At 49.9% G+C, this 17,015-nt stretch overlaps 1 non-coding gene and 2 pseudogenes across 1 annotated transcript; all 3 read right to left on the bottom strand.

The window, feature by feature from the left end:
* Window positions 1-3,328: 3,328 nt before the first annotated feature.
* Window positions 3,329-5,647, bottom strand: LOC148299683 (large subunit ribosomal RNA; annotated as a pseudogene).
* A 361-nt stretch (window positions 5,648-6,008) lies between these two features.
* On the bottom strand, window positions 6,009-6,170 carry LOC148299682 (5.8S ribosomal RNA; annotated as a pseudogene).
* A 359-nt stretch (window positions 6,171-6,529) lies between these two features.
* On the bottom strand, window positions 6,530-8,469 carry LOC148299681 (small subunit ribosomal RNA). Its single transcript, XR_015839048.1, has one exon. It is a non-coding gene; the product is annotated as a small subunit ribosomal RNA (ribosomal RNA).
* Between the last annotated feature and the right edge of the window lie 8,546 nt (window positions 8,470-17,015).

Raw genomic sequence — 17,015 nt, 5'->3', positions numbered from 1 at the left:
CCTCCGCCTTCACTCTTCTTCGGCAGGAACACGGTTCTAGCGCGTGTGAGTGTAGAGAAAGGTTTTCCTAAAAACATCAGGAGGTTGAGCACCGAGCATACGACCGCGCCGGGGGCCTTGCCCCACTGGCGGGCCGAGATACCGTCGGGGCCCTCGGCCGAGGACACTCTGACCCTCGAGACGTGCGCCTCCGAGGGTGTGACCGGTCTCGTCATGAGCCCGCTGAGAGAGTCTCTCGTCATCGTCGTACGGACAGGTTCGTCGTACGGAGCGCTTTCGGTCCCGAATATTGGCGACCACGCTTTGACGAATTCGTCGAGGGGCGGGGAGTCCACATTACTATCTTCCCCGGAGAGAACTCTCCTCGCGACCATTGACGGCCGGGAGTTCCATTGCGCCTGAGCGGCCCGGTATTCTCTTCGTCGTTTCTCGCGCCTCTGTTTCCTTCTGCTAATTCCTTCGGTAAAGGGATCGTTGCGGACTCTTCCGCGTCGGGGGGCCGGCCTCTCGGGATAGACTTTAGATAGCCACCTCGTGAATATCTCTTCCACGTCCATCCCTGCTAGAGCTAGATTAATCACCGAAATCAGCTCTGCGGACCGGTATCCAGCTTGGTTCTCCAAATCCCCAATAAGGAGATTCAGAGTCTGGCGTAATTCCCCCAACTCGCAAGTCCTTGGGGAGGGTGGTGTCTCGCAGACCCTCCAGGCTGACGCCCGGGGGGCTGGGGTCTGTGGTCGTTCCGCCGCGGGGGCGGAAGTATCGACAGCAGGGCCCTGCGATCGCTCTGCGGCGGCGGAGTTCTCGACAGGACTATTCAGCATCGGATCACTGACGACGCCGCTAGACAGGGCACGCGCCAAGGCGTCCCTGTACGACCTCATTAGACGGATTTTGCGGATATCATCCACCGTCCAGCCAAAATTTATGTGTAGGTCCACGCTTTTGGCGTACAGTGTCTTGTTGATGTGCCTGCGACACCCTGAGCGTATGTACTCGGCTTCAGCACTCGCCACCCACTCTAGTTCGGCCGCCTGGTAGCCCCCCCTGGCTACCGTTGGCGCACTGGCAACTATCTGCGGGGGCGGAGGTTCCACGACAATCGGTCTCCCGAACAGGGGTCCAGTGTTCTCGGCCTGGAGCGCGAGTTCGGCTAAGATTCTCTCGAGCTTTCCACGATAATCAAGGCGACACCTGAGTCCCTTGATAGCTTCGAGAGATCTGCCAGCACTCGGCCGGAGCTCCAATAGCCGCTGGTTCACCCTGTCGGTTTTCCCCGAGTTGATGAGGAAAGCTTCACATCGAGCCCATAGCTCCACCTCCTCGTCGGTGTACCGAGCTTTAGTTCGGCCCACCGCGATCTCTTCGTTTGTCACTTCCTTGTGTTTCGAGACTCGGTGAACCCCCAACCCGATTTTCGTGGAAAATACGCGGTTCGGGACACAGAGCTCGCACACGAATGTCGATGCAGTGGCCTGAGCGTCATCAGACGCGGAGGCTGTTGGTCGAGTCGAGAGCACGTCAGCACCCTCCGAGAGTTCGGTGCGGTCGACTCGCCCGCCCAACAATGATGCGGGGCCAGTGGGCCCCACATTGTTGCCGTCCGAGGCTATGTTGTTCGTATTCATTATTGGGATTTTTGTTTTGTGGTGCGGGGGGTCATTTGCAGTAACCCCCCCACCGAGTCGCCAGCGCATGGTTAATTGGTTCATCTTCGGTGGGAGAACCCCACCTCCGACTATCCGGAGGTTCGCCACGTGGAGGCGCCATGTTGACTTGGGTCGCACTGCCTTACGAGGTTTTCAGTGCTCCCCCCGGACTCGACCCCGATCCCAGACGTTGGGCAGAGACGAGAGACAAAGCAGCAAGATATTATCTTCAAGAGAGAAGAGATAGAAGAAAAAAAAATAAGAAAAAAAAAAAACTCCAGCACCAAAAGTTAAGATTTCCACATCTACTAATATAAGTTAAGATACTCTCATTTTTTTTTTTTTTTTGATTAATGTATTTGAGAGTTTTAAACGCATATTTATTTAAATTGTGCAATTTTATAAAACTTGGCGGTACCGTCACGAGCGACTGGGTTTATATACTAATAAAAAAAAAAAAAGGAATTTAAACTTTCAATTTCTTACATCCTCCACAAAACCTAGATGTAAGAAGGTGTTCAGTATCAAAAGGAGATGATACCGTCACGAGCGACTGGGTTTATAGACTAATAAAAAAAAAAAAGAAATTTAAACTTTCAATTTCTTACATCCTCCACAAAACCTAGATGTAAGAAGGTGTTCAGTATCAAAAGGAGATGATACCGTCACGAGCGACTGGGTTTATGCACTTAAGAAAGAAAATTTTGTTAAATTAAAGTTTCAATTTCTTACATCCTCCACAAAACCTAGATGTAAGAAGGTGTTCAATATCAAAAGGAGATGATACCGTCACGAGCGACTGGGTTTATGCACTTAAGAAAGAAAATTTGTTAAATTAAAGTTTCAATTTCTTACATCCTCCACAAAACCAAGCTGTAAGAAAAAGTAGACGATACCGTCACGAGCGACTAAAGTGTACAACCAAAAATTAAAAAAAAGTTAGTTTCACTAACTAACATCTTCCACAAAACCATAGATGTTAGAAAGTGATCAATAAAATTTTGAGTACCGCCACCAAGCTCGATAACTCAAAAAAAATTTTTGCATAAAAAAGGGGTGACGCCGCACCGGTCAAGCCGATGCGTACGTCACCCCAAGTGAGTATTACATTGCGTTTACATTTATTCATTGCGTTTTCATTTATTTATTTATTGCGTTTTAATTTTGCTTTGCTCGCTCCGCCCAGAGCATCTGGGATGAATCGGGTCAGAATCCAACCCCCAAAAGAGAGTCATAGTTACTCCCGCCGTTTACCCGCGCTTAATTGAATTTCTTCACATTGACATTCAGAGCACTGGGCAGAAATCACATTGCGTCAACACCCGCGAGGGCCATCGCAATGCTTTGTTTTAATTAGACAGTCGGATTCCCCTTGTCCGTGCCAGTTCTGAGTTGACCGTCGTCCGGCGGCCGTACAGGTCGCCGAGCGTGCGCGAACACGCCGGCGCCACACAGCGAGGAAGATCCGAGGGGAGGCCAAGGCGAGGCGCCGGGTGACGGAGATCCACACCCGCGCGACACCCGTTGGGGCGCCACGCGGGGGGACCCCGCCCGGCTTCCACGTCTCGGCCGATGACCTCTTCCCGACCAGGCCCGACACGCCACGGCCCTCAGAGCCAATCCTTATCCCGAAGTTACGGATCCAACTTGCCGACTTCCCTTACCTACATTATTCTATCGGCTAGAGGCTCTTCACCTTGGAGACCTGCTGCGGATATGGGTACGAGCCGGCGCGACATCTCCGCGTATCCCTCACCTGAATTTTCAAGGTCCGAGGGGCCGATCCGGACACCGCCGCATCGGCGATGCTCTTCGCGTCCCGAGCCCTATCTCCCCGCTATGGGATTCCAGGGCGCTCGAACGCTCAGGCAGAAAAGATAACTCTCTCCGGATCTCCCGTCGGCGTCTTCAGGCCACTTTGGGTTACCCCGACGAACTCTCTTGCGAGGGAACGATTTTTAAGACGGTTCCGCAGCCGGGTTCCGGAACTGCAACCGGATTCCCTTTCGCCCGACGGGTGTGATATTCTATTTATAAATAATATAATATATATATAACATAACTTTACACCATCATCGACATCGGATTTCTCCTAGGGCTTAGGATCGACTAACTCGCGTGCAACGGCTGTTAACGCGAAACCCTTCTCCACATCAGCCCTCAAGGACCTCGCTTGAGTATTTGCTACTACCACCAAGATCTGCGCCGACGGAGGCTCCAGGCGGGCTCACGCCCAGACCCTTCTGCGCACACCGCCGCGGCCATCCTACTCGTCGCGGCCTCAAAACGATCGCGCGACGCGGGCGCCGCGCGAACGTCCCACCTGCCTGCGACGGTCGAGTATAGGCTGAACGCTACAGCGCCATCCATTTTCAGGGCTGGTTGCTTCGGCAGGTGAGTTGTTACACACTCCTTAGCGGATTCCGACTTCCATGGCCACCGTCCTGCTGTCCTGAGCGACCAACGCCTTTTATGGTCTCCGATGAGCGTTCATTGGGCGCCTTAACTCGACGTTTGGTTCATCCCACAGCGCCAGTTCTGCTTACCAAAATTGGCCCACTTGGCACTCCCATCCGAGCTCCTACTTCATCTTCGAGCAAGAAGGAGATCTCACCCATTTAAAGTTTGAGAATAGGTTGAGGTCATTTCGACCCCAATGCCTCTAATCATTCGCTTTACCGGATGAGACTGTCAGAATGACGCGAACGTCATGTTTCTCGAGCGCCAGCTATCCTGAGGGAAACTTCGGATGGAACCAGCTATTAGATAGTTCGATTAGTCTTTCGCCCCTATACCCAGTTCGGACGATCGATTTGCACGTCAGAATCGCTTCGGTCCTCCATCAGGGTTTCCCCTGACTTCGACCTGACCAGGCATAGTTCACCATCTTTCGGGTCCCAGCGTGTACGCTCTCAGTGCGTCTCGATAATCGCACGGGGGCTTTCTCGAAACGCCTCGGGAATGCGGCGGGGCGTCTGGCGACGCCCGCGCATCTTCCCTGCGGCCGGCTCGAGGCCGACCTTTCACTTTCATTTCGCCTCTGGGTTTATCAGCGTTCCCAATGACTCGCGCACATGCTAGACTCCTTGGTCCGTGTTTCAAGACGGGTCCTGTGAGTGCCCAAAACAAAACCACCGCCGACCGGGACGCGTCCCGTCCGAGAGCGCGCCACTAACCGCCGGCAACCGAAAAGCGACGCCCGCGACGCACTAGACGCCGGGGGCCGCGATAAGGAAGCGGCTGTGACGCGACGGACGCCCTCACAGGTGGGGCGGACGCGATCCTCGTTCTCTACCGTCGCTCGTCAAATGTTCGACCGGCCCCGGCCGTGGACGCCGCGGCTCCGCCCCGCATAGCGAGACGGGACAACCGCACGGCGCATTCGACCGGGGCGCGACGGGTCGCGGTGTTATACTGAGGGAGAAGTGCACGCGCTCCGGGGGCCCGGCTGCGCACCCGGACACCCGCCGCCCCGACACGAGTGCCGAGGGCGAAGGTGTGCACCGAGACGCGGGCCCCGACGGAAGACGCGATGAATCTCCCCGTTCGCTCGTTTGAGTTCCACAGGTTTACCCCTGAACGGTTTCACGTACTCTTTAACTCTCTCTTCAAAGTTCTTTTCAACTTTCCCTCACGGTACTTGTTCGCTATCGGTCTCGTGGTAGTATTTAGCCTTAGATGGAGTTTACCACCCACTTAGGGCTGCACTCTCAAGCAACCCGACTCTGGGGAGAGAGACCGTCGCGGCCGGCTACCGTCGCTACGGGCCTGGCACCCTCTGCGGGTAAGCGGGCCCCGTTCAAGATGAACTTGGACAGGCAGCCGTGACTAATGACCGCGCGTGTATATATTACTCTCCTCCCTAACGCTACATTTCCCGGCGGCCCGCCTGGGCCGCAGGATTCAGCGCTGGGCTCTTCCCGTTTCGCTCGCCGCTACTCGGGGAATCCTCGTTAGTTTCTTTTCCTCCGCTTACTGATATGCTTAAGTTCGGCGGGTGATCTCTCCTGATTTGAGGTCGACGACAGAAAGATAATTTTTATATTATATATAAATAATACAGACAGACAGAGGCGCGCGGCGGCGGGACCGCGTCGAGGGCGCGAGGATCGCCCCGCGAAGATCGCAAAAGGATCGATCGCGGTTTCACAGCGTCGTCGCTAGCCCCCGGACACGCGTTAGCGTCCCGGCCGCGCGCTCGAAATTCGTCACACATTTGACCGGACGCCCGCGCGCGCGCCGACCGCCGGAGCGGGTCGGGCGGCGCGGGCGACGCCGGCAGCGCGCTCGCCGGGGCCCCCCCCCCCTCGCGGACGAGGGTGAGAGACTCCGCGGCGAAGTCTGGTCGCATTGCGTGCGCGACCCTCAAACAGGAGTGGTCCGTGGACAAACTACGTCTTGCTCGGACCGCAATGTGCGTTCGAAATGTCGATGCTCATGTGTCCTGCAGTTCACACTCTGACGCGCATTTAGCTGCGTTCTTCATCGACCCACGAGCCGAGTGATCCGCCGTTCAGGGTAATAATTGTACAATTTTAAAATTGTCATTCGTTCACTTGTTTATCCGTCGCGTTTTGGGTGTTCGCGCGAGCGCAAACTGACCTTAGAAGATCAAAACAACAAAAAATAGCAACCTTAATGGTGATGCGCGCGCGCACACGCACACGCGCATCACTAAATCGCGACCGGACGCGGGCGCGGTCCCCCGACCCGTCAGGATCGAGAGAGCCGTCCCGCGACGCCGGCGGGTCCGCGGTTCGCGGCGGCGCCCTAGGGCGATCTCCGCCGCAGCGATGTCGGGCTCTCGGCCGCGCATCGTGATTCGTGTATTTTACATACAAGTATGTATATATATATTACAAAATATATTATTACACAGGAAATGATCCTTCCGCAGGTTCACCTACGGAAACCTTGTTACGACTTTTACTTCCTCTAAATGATCAAATTCGGTCAAACTTTCCGACGCGTCGGACGCCCGAGACGAGCTTCCGCGCACCAGTCCGAAGACCTCACCAAATCATCCATCGGTAGTAGCGACGGGCGGTGTGTACAAAGGGCAGGGACGCAATCAACGCGAGCTGGTGACTCGCTTTTACTAGGAATTCCTCGTTCATGGGGGAGAATTGCAAACCCCAATCCCTATCACGAAGGGGTTTCATCGGGTTACCCGGGCCGTTAGGCCAAGGAGGACACGCTGATCCCTTCAGTGTAGCGCGCGTGCGGCCCAGGACATCTAAGGGCATCACAGACCTGCTATTGCTCAATCTCGTGCGGCTATATATACCGCCGGTCCCTCTAAGAAGATTTTCATTGTACGCCGGTAGTGAAGACCGCGAGACGCACGCACGCGACGCGAGCGCCGCGGAACGCGCGCACGCGGACCCTCGTGATACCGGTTGCACGTCTATTTAATAGGCTAGAGTTACGTTCGTTACCGGAATTAACCTGACAAATCGCTCCACCAACTAAGAGCGGCCATGCACCACCACCCACCGAATCGAGAAAGAGCTGTTAATCCGTCAATCCTTCCAGTGTCCGGGCCTGGTGAGTTTTCCCGTGTTGAGTCGAATTAAGCCGCAGGCTCCACTCCTGGTGGTGCCCTTCCGTCAATTCCTTTAAGTTTCAGCTTTGCAACCATACTCCCCCCGGAGCCCGAAAGCTTTGGTTTCCCGGGAGCTGCCCACCGGGTTAAAATTATGAAACTTCGGCGGATCGCTGGCTGGCATCATTTATGGTTAGAACTACAGCGGTATCTAATCGCCTTCGAACCTCTAACTTTCGTTCTTGATTAATGAAAACACCTTTGGCAAATGCTTTCGCTTTAGTCCGTCTTGCGACGATCCAAGAATTTCACCTCTAACGTCGCAATACGAATGCCCCCAGTTGTCCCTATTAATCATTACCTCTGGTATCAGAAAGCCAACAAAACAGAACCGAGGTCCTATTCTATTATTCCATGCGTACAATATTCAGGCAAGTGTTAGCCCGCTTTGAGCACTCTAATTTGTTCAAAGTAAACAGCCGCGACGGCCCGCCTCGGCGCGCGGCCGACCGTGAGGACGACCGCGACACACCGGCGGTGGACGCACCGGCGAGAAGCCCCGCAGACGTGCCTGTCGTACCGCATTCGGTAGACCGACACCGCAGGACACAATTTCAACTACGAGCTTTTTAACCGCAACAACTTTAGTATATGCTATTGGAGCTGGAATTACCGCGGCTGCTGGCACCAGACTTGCCCTCCAATGGATCCTCGTTAAAGGATTTAAAGTGTAATCATTCCGATCACGAGGCCTCGGACGAGTCCCGTATCGTTATTTTTCGTCACTACCTCCCCGTGCCGGGAGTGGGTAATTTGCGCGCCTGCTGCCTTCCGTGGATGTGGTAGCCGTTTCTCAGGCTCCCTCTCCGGAATCGAACCCTGATTCCCCGTTACCCGTGACAACCATGGTAGTCGCATAAACTACCATCGACAGTTGATAAGGCAGACATTTGAAAGATGCGTCGCCGGTGCTAGACCGTGCGATCAGCTCAAAGTTATCTAGAGTCATCTCGAATGGCGACGGACGGGGCGCGAACCCCGCCGCCGATTGGTTTTTGATCTAATAAAAGCATCCCTCCCGTTGCCGGTCAGGACCTCGTTTGCATGTATTAGCTCTAGAATTGCCACAGTTATCCAAGTAACCGTGTACGATCTAAGGAACCAAAACTGATATATTGAGCCATTCGCGGTTTCACCTTAATTCGGCTTTTACTGAGACTTGCATGGCTTAGTCTTTGAGACAAGCATATGATTACTGGCAGGATCAACCAGGGAGCTGTTCTTCGGGTTAGCTGCGTAACCGAGAGACACTGCTCGGACACGGCGTGTTCGCGCGCGGCGGAGTCACCCGCCGCGCCACGCTCTGTGACACTCACACTCCGTCGATAAAAGAACAATTTGCTCATTATCGGGCATGTGTATTGTTGTTACTCTGCCTTGCCGCTGCGGTGGTTCTCTTGCTCGAAGAGCCGAGCGGGGAGAGCAGGCGGGGATCGATCACACGGAGTGCGTCGTCGTCGCCTAAATTATGAATTCCCATTCGTAAAACGCGTACGCCGTGAGCCGTGAGGCAACGGTGTGGCCGGGGAGTTACCTCCTCCGACCGTACTCTTTTTCATTTCTTGGTCAAGTTCTACTCGCGCGGAACTCCAGAGATGAGACACGGGCGCCGGCGAAGCCAGAAGGCGAACGCCGCGTCGAGTTTCGCAAATGTACCGCCGACGCGACCGACAGATGGGCCGCCGCGGTTTGCGAACGCTGTGCAAATCAGCGCGCCACTACGGACGCGCATACAGTACCGCGGCGGCCCGGTCTCGCCGGCCCCGGCCCCGAGAGCGACTAGACCGAGGCGGGTGCGCGGATTCGGGCTTAGCGTAACTCCCGCGCGGGGTACGGCGAGTGATCGAGTCCAGATGGTCGGCGCGCATAATTTTTTTCACTTCTCTCTACACGATTTTCGTTTCGATAGCGGATACACGTTACGAATATATATACATATTTTTTACACGTCGATGCGTGTACACGCAGATATATATATTTTTTTAAAAAGTATTCATCCTCTTCTTCTTCTTCTCCTTCTCCTTATCATTATAATCATTGTTATCATTATTATCGTAACTATCATGATTATTAGTTTTGTTATTATTATTATTATTATTATTATTATTATTATTATTATCCTTCTTCTTCTTCTTCTTCTTCTTCTTCTATTCTTCGTCGTCTACTTTTCGTCTTAATCGTCTTCTTCTTCTATTCTATTCTATTCTTCTTCGACTTCCTCTTCTTCCTCTTCTTCTTCTTGCTCTTGTTCTTCTTCTTCTTCTTCTTCTTTTTCTTCTTCTTACGAAATTATTATTATTTTAACTATTACTACTATTGTTATGATAACTCTTCTTCTTCTTCTTCTCCTTCTTCTTCTTCTTCTTCTTCTTCTTCTTCCTCTTATTATTCAGTATTGTCATAACTATTATGATTATTAGTTTTGTTATTATTATTATTATTATTCTTCTTCTTCTTCTTCTACTTTTCTCCTACTTCTTCTTCTTCTTCTTCTTCTTCTATTCTTCGTGGTCCTATACCTCTTCTTCGACTTCCTCTTCTTCCTCTTCTTCTTCTTGCTCTTGTTCTTCTTCTTCTTCTTTTTCTTCATCTTACGAAATTATTATTATTATTATTACTATTACTACTATTATTATGATAACTATTCTTCTTCTTCTTCTTCTTCCTCTTCTTCTTCTTCTTCTTCTTCTTCTTATTATTATAATCATTGTTATCAGTATTATCATAACTATTATGATTATTAGTTTTGTTATCATTATTATTATTATTCTTCTTCTTCTTCTTCTACTACTTTTCTTCTACTTCTTCTTCCTCTCCATCTTCATCATAATATATATATATATATATATATATATATATATATATATATATATATATATATATATATATATATATTCGCGATTGCCGCGCGTCGGCGTCGCTTGACCGCGTTCAGAGCTCGATCCGGGCCTTGTCCGACGAGCCATCGAGAGGGTCGAATTAATGTCAGACGGCGAGGCATTTGGCAACCTTAAGCTGATCATAGCTACTCCCGCCGTTCACCCTTCCTTGTGTTATATTATGTATTAATAACTCCTCGTATAATATTATATATTAACTCCCACTCGTAGTACCCGCGCAGTGTGGGGTACGCGCGGCCGCTTGACCGCGTCACGAGCTCGATCCGGGCCATTCCCGACGAGCCATCGAGAGGGTCGAATTAATGTCAGACGGCGAGGCATTTGGCAACCTTAAGCTGATCATAGCTACTCCCGCCGTTCACCCTTCCTTGTGTTATATTATATATTAATAACTCCTCGTATAATATTATATATTAACTCCCACTCGTAGTACCCGCGCAGTGTGGGGTACGCGCGGCCGCTTGACCGCGTCGCGAGCTCGATCCGGGCCATTCCCGACGAGCCATCGAGAGGGTCGAATTAATGTCAGACGGCGAGGCATTCGGCAACCTTAGGCCGATCATAGCTACTCCCGCGGTTCACCCTTCTCATTAATAACCTTATATTGATTAATTAATTTATTCAATTAATAATATTATCTATTGTAAATAATCCATCACTCCGACTCTCTGTTATCTCTCACATGAATAAACAATCACTCGTACTCCCCGACGAATGTCAGACGGCGAGGCATTAAGCCGTTCATAGCTACTCCCGCCGTTCACCCCTCCTTATATAATATTATATATATATATATATATATATATATATATATATATATATATATATATATATATATATATATATATATATATATATATATATATACATTATCTAAACGAACAAACACTCCGACTCGTAGTACTCGCGCAGCGTAGGGTACTCGCGATTGCCGCGCGTCGGCGTCGCTTGACCGCGTTCAGAGCTCGATCCGGGCCTTGTCCGACGTGCCATCGAGAGGGTCGAATTAATGTCAGACGGCGAGGCATTTGGCAACCTTAAGCTGATCATAGCTACTCCCGCCGTTCACCCTTCTTTGTGTTATATTATGTATTAATAACTCCTCGTATAATATTATATATTAACTCCCACTCGTAGTACCCGCGCAGTGTGGGGTACGCGCGGCCGCTTGACCGCGTCGCGAGCTCGATCCGGGCCATTCCCGACGAGCCATCGAGAGGGTCGAATTAATGTCAGACGGCGAGGCATTTGGCAACCTTAAGCTGATCATAGCTACTCCCGCCGTTCACCCTTCCTTGTGTTATATTATGTATTAATATCCTCGTATAATATTATATATTAACTCCCACTCGTAGTACCCGCGCAGTGTGGGGTACGCGCGGCCGCTTGACCGCGTCGCGAGCTCGATCCGGGCCATTCCCGACGAGCCATCGAGAGGGTCGAATTAATGTCAGACGGCGAGGCATTCGGCAACCTTAGGCCGATCATAGCTACTCCCGCGGTTCACCCTTCTCATTAATAACCTTATATTGATTAATTAATTTATTCAATTAATAATATTATCTATTGTAAATAATCCATCACTCCGACTCTCTGTTATCTCTCACATGAATAAACAATCACTCGTACTCCCCGACGAATGTCAGACGGCGAGGCATTAAGCCGTTCATAGCTACTCCCGCCGTTCACCCCTCCTTATATAATATTTTATATATATATATATATATATATATATATATATATATATATATATATATATATATATATATATATATATATATATATATATATACATTATCTAAACGAACAAACACTCCGACTCGTAGTACTCGCGCAGCGTAGGGTACTCGCGATTGCCGCGCGTCGGCGTCGCTTGACCGCGTTCAGAGCTCGATCCGGGCCTTGTCCGACGTGCCATCGAGAGGGTCGAATTAATGTCAGACGGCGAGGCATTTGGCAACCTTAAGCTGATCATAGCTACTCCCGCCGTTCACCCTTCCTTGTGTTATATTATGTATTAATATCCTCGTATAATATTATATATTAACTCCCACTCGTAGTACCCGCGCAGTGTGGGGTACGCGCGGCCGCTTGACCGCGTCGCGAGCTCGATCCGGGCCATTCCCGACGAGCCATCGAGAGGGTCGAATTAATGTCAGACGGCGAGGCATTTGGCAACCTTAAGCTGATCATAGCTACTCCCGCCGTTCACCCTTCCTTGTGTTATATTATGTATTAATAACTCCTCGTATAATATTATATATTAACTCCCACTCGTAGTACCCGCGCAGTGTGGGGTACGCGCGGCCGCTTGACCGCGTCGCGAGCTCGATCCGGGCCATTCCCGACGAGCCATCGAGAGGGTCGAATTAATGTCAGACGGCGAGGCATTTGGCAACCTTAAGCTGATCATATCCCGCCGTTCACCCTTCCTTGTGTTATATTATGTATTAATAACTCCTCGTATAATATTATATATTAACTCCCACTCGTAGTACCCGCGCAGTGTGGGGTACGCGCGGCCGCTTGACCGCGTCGCGAGCTCGATCCGGGCCATTCCCGACGAGCCATCGAGAGGGTCGAATTAATGTCAGACGGCGAGGCATTCGGCAACCTTAGGCCGATCTTAGCTACTCCCGCCGTTCACCCTTCTCATTAATAACCTTATATTGATTAATTAATTTATTCAATTAATAATATTATCTATTGTAAATAATCCATCACTCCGACTCTCTGTTATCTCTCACATGAATAAACAATCACTCGTACTCCCCGACGAATGTCAGACGGCGAGGCATTAAGCCGTTCATAGCTACTCCCGCCGTTCACCCCTCCTTATATAATATTTTATATATATATATATATATATATATATATATATATATATATATATATATATATATATATATATATATATATACATTATCTAAACGAACAAACACTCCGACTCGTAGTACTCGCGCAGCGTAGGGTACTCGCGATTGCCGCGCGTCGGCGTCGCTTGACCGCGTTCAGAGCTCGATCCGGGCCTTGTCCGACGTGCCATCGAGAGGGTCGAATTAATGTCAGACGGCGAGGCATTTGGCAACCTTAAGCTGATCATAGCTACTCCCGCCGTTCACCCTTCTTTGTGTTATATTATGTATTAATAACTCCTCGTATAATATTATATATTAACTCCCACTCGTAGTACCCGCGCAGTGTGGGGTACGCGCGGCCGCTTGACCGCGTCGCGAGCTCGATCCGGGCCATTCCCGACGAGCCATCGAGAGGGTCGAATTAATGTCAGACGGCGAGGCATTTGGCAACCTTAAGCTGATCATAGCTACTCCCGCCGTTCACCCTTCCTTGTGTTATATTATGTATTAATATCCTCGTATAATATTATATATTAACTCCCACTCGTAGTACCCGCGCAGTGTGGGGTACGCGCGGCCGCTTGACCGCGTCGCGAGCTCGATCCGGGCCATTCCCGACGAGCCATCGAGAGGGTCGAATTAATGTCAGACGGCGAGGCATTCGGCAACCTTAGGCCGATCATAGCTACTCCCGCGGTTCACCCTTCTCATTAATAACCTTATATTGATTAATTAATTTATTCAATTAATAATATTATCTATTGTAAATAATCCATCACTCCGACTCTCTGTTATCTCTCACATGAATAAACAATCACTCGTACTCCCCGACGAATGTCAGACGGCGAGGCATTAAGCCGTTCATAGCTACTCCCGCCGTTCACCCCTCCTTATATAATATTTTATATATATATATATATATATATATATATATATATATATATATATATATATATATATATATATATATATATATACATTATCTAAACGAACAAACACTCCGACTCGTAGTACTCGCGCAGCGTAGGGTACTCGCGATTGCCGCGCGTCGGCGTCGCTTGACCGCGTTCAGAGCTCGATCCGGGCCTTGTCCGACGTGCCATCGAGAGGGTCGAATTAATGTCAGACGGCGAGGCATTTGGCAACCTTAAGCTGATCATAGCTACTCCCGCCGTTCACCCTTCTTTGTGTTATATTATGTATTAATAACTCCTCGTATAATATTATATATTAACTCCCACTCGTAGTACCCGCGCAGTGTGGGGTACGCGCGGCCGCTTGACCGCGTCGCGAGCTCGATCCGGGCCATTCCCGACGAGCCATCGAGAGGGTCGAATTAATGTCAGACGGCGAGGCATTTGGCAACCTTAAGCTGATCATAGCTACTCCCGCCGTTCACCCTTCCTTGTGTTATATTATGTATTAATATCCTCGTATAATATTATATATTAACTCCCACTCGTAGTACCCGCGCAGTGTGGGGTACGCGCGGCCGCTTGACCGCGTCGCGAGCTCGATCCGGGCCATTCCCGACGAGCCATCGAGAGGGTCGAATTAATGTCAGACGGCGAGGCATTTGGCAACCTTAAGCTGATCATAGCTACTCCCGCCGTTCACCCTTCCTTGTGTTATATTATGTATTAATAACTCCTCGTATAATATTATATATTAACTCCCACTCGTAGTACCCGCGCAGTGTGGGGTACGCGCGGCCGCTTGACCGCGTCGCGAGCTCGATCCGGGCCATTCCCGACGAGCCATCGAGAGGGTCGAATTAATGTCAGACGGCGAGGCATTCGGCAACCTTAGGCCGATCTTAGCTACTCCCGCCGTTCACCCTTCTCATTAATAACCTTATATTGATTAATTAATTTATTCAATTAATAATATTATCTATTGTAAATAATCCATCACTCCGACTCTCTGTTATCTCTCACATGAATAAACAATCACTCGTACTCCCCGACGAATGTCAGACGGCGAGGCATTAAGCCGTTCATAGCTACTCCCGCCGTTCACCCCTCCTTATATAATATTTTATATATATATATATATATATATATATATATATATATATATATATATATATATATATATATATACATTATCTAAACGAACAAACACTCCGACTCGTAGTACTCGCGCAGCGTAGGGTACTCGCGATTGCCGCGCGTCGGCGTCGCTTGACCGCGTTCAGAGCTCGATCCGGGCCTTGTCCGACGAGCCATCGAGAGGGTCGAATTAATGTCAGACGGCGAGGCATTTGGCAACCTTAAGCTGATCATAGCTACTCCCGCCGTTCACCCTTCCTTGTGTTATATTATGTATTAATAACTCCTCGTATAATATTATATATTAACTCCCACTCGTAGTACCCGCGCAGTGTGGGGTACGCGCGGCCGCTTGACCGCGTCGCGAGCTCGATCCGGGCCATTCCCGACGAGCCATCGAGAGGGTCGAATTAATGTCAGACGGCGAGGCATTTGGCAACCTTAAGCTGATCATAGCTACTCCCGCCGTTCACCCTTCCTTGTGTTATATTATGTATTAATATCCTCGTATAATATTATATATTAACTCCCACTCGTAGTACCCGCGCAGTGTGGGGTACGCGCGGCCGCTTGACCGCGTCGCGAGCTCGATCCGGGCCATTCCCGACGAGCCATCGAGAGGGTCGAATTAATGTCAGACGGCGAGGCATTTGGCAACCTTAAGCTGATCATAGCTACTCCCGCCGTTCACCCTTCCTTGTGTTATATTATGTATTAATATCCTCGTATAATATTATATATTAACTCCCACTCGTAGTACCCGCGCAGTGTGGGGTACGCGCGGCCGCTTGACCGCGTCGCGAGCTCGATCCGGGCCATTCCCGACGAGCCATCGAGAGGGTCGAATTAATGTCAGACGGCGAGGCATTTGGCAACCTTAAGCTGATCATAGCTACTCCCGCCGTTCACCCTTCCTTGTGTTATATTATGTATTAATAACTCCTCGTATAATATTATATATTAACTCCCACTCGTAGTACCCGCGCAGTGTGGGGTACGCGCGGCCGCTTGACCGCGTCGCGAGCTCGATCCGGGCCATTCCCGACGAGCCATCGAGAGGGTCGAATTAATGTCAGACGGCGAGGCATTTGGCAACCTTAAGCTGATCATAGCTACTCCCGCCGTTCACCCTTCCTTGTGTTATATTATGTATTAATAACTCCTCGTATAATATTATATATTAACTCCCACTCGTAGTACCCGCGCAGTGTGGGGTACGCGCGGCCGCTTGACCGCGTCGCGAGCTCGATCCGGGCCATTCCCGACGAGCCATCGAGAGGGTCGAATTAATGTCAGACGGCGAGGCATTCGGCAACCTTAGGCCGATCTTAGCTACTCCCGCCGTTCACCCTTCTCATTAATAACCTTATATTGATTAATTGATTTATTCAATTAATAATATTATCTATTGTAAATAATCCATCACTCCGACTCTCTGTTATCTCTCACATGAATAAACAATCACTCGTACTCCCCGACGAATGTCAGACGGCGAGGCATTAAGCCGTTCATAGCTACTCCCGCCGTTCACCCCTCCTTATATAATATTTTATATATATATATATATATATATATATATATATATATATATATATATATATATATATATATATATATATATATATATACATTATCTAAACGAACAAACACTCCGACTCGTAGTACTCGCGCAGCGTAGGGTACTCGCGATTGCCGCGCGTCGGCGTCGCTTGACCGCGTTCAGAGCTCGATCCGGGCCTTGTCCGACGAGCCATCGAGAGGGTCGAATTAATGTCAGACGGCGAGGCATTTGGCAACCTTAAGCTGATCATAGCTACTCCCGCCGTTCACCCTTCCTTGTGTTATATTATGTATTAATAACTCCTCGTATAATATTATATATTAACTCCCACTCGTAGTACCCGCGCAGTGTGGGGTACGCGCGGCCGCTTGACCGCGTCGCGAGCTCGATC

Source organism: Brachycentrus maculatus, unplaced genomic scaffold, assembly GCF_059751285.1.
Source record: "Brachycentrus maculatus isolate JH-2025_06_01 unplaced genomic scaffold, ASM5975128v1 h1tg000999l, whole genome shotgun sequence".
In the NCBI taxonomy this organism is placed as follows: domain Eukaryota; kingdom Metazoa; phylum Arthropoda; class Insecta; order Trichoptera; family Brachycentridae; genus Brachycentrus; species Brachycentrus maculatus.
Note: the sequence above shows the minus strand (reverse complement) of the source record. Positions and strands in the feature narration are given on the sequence as shown.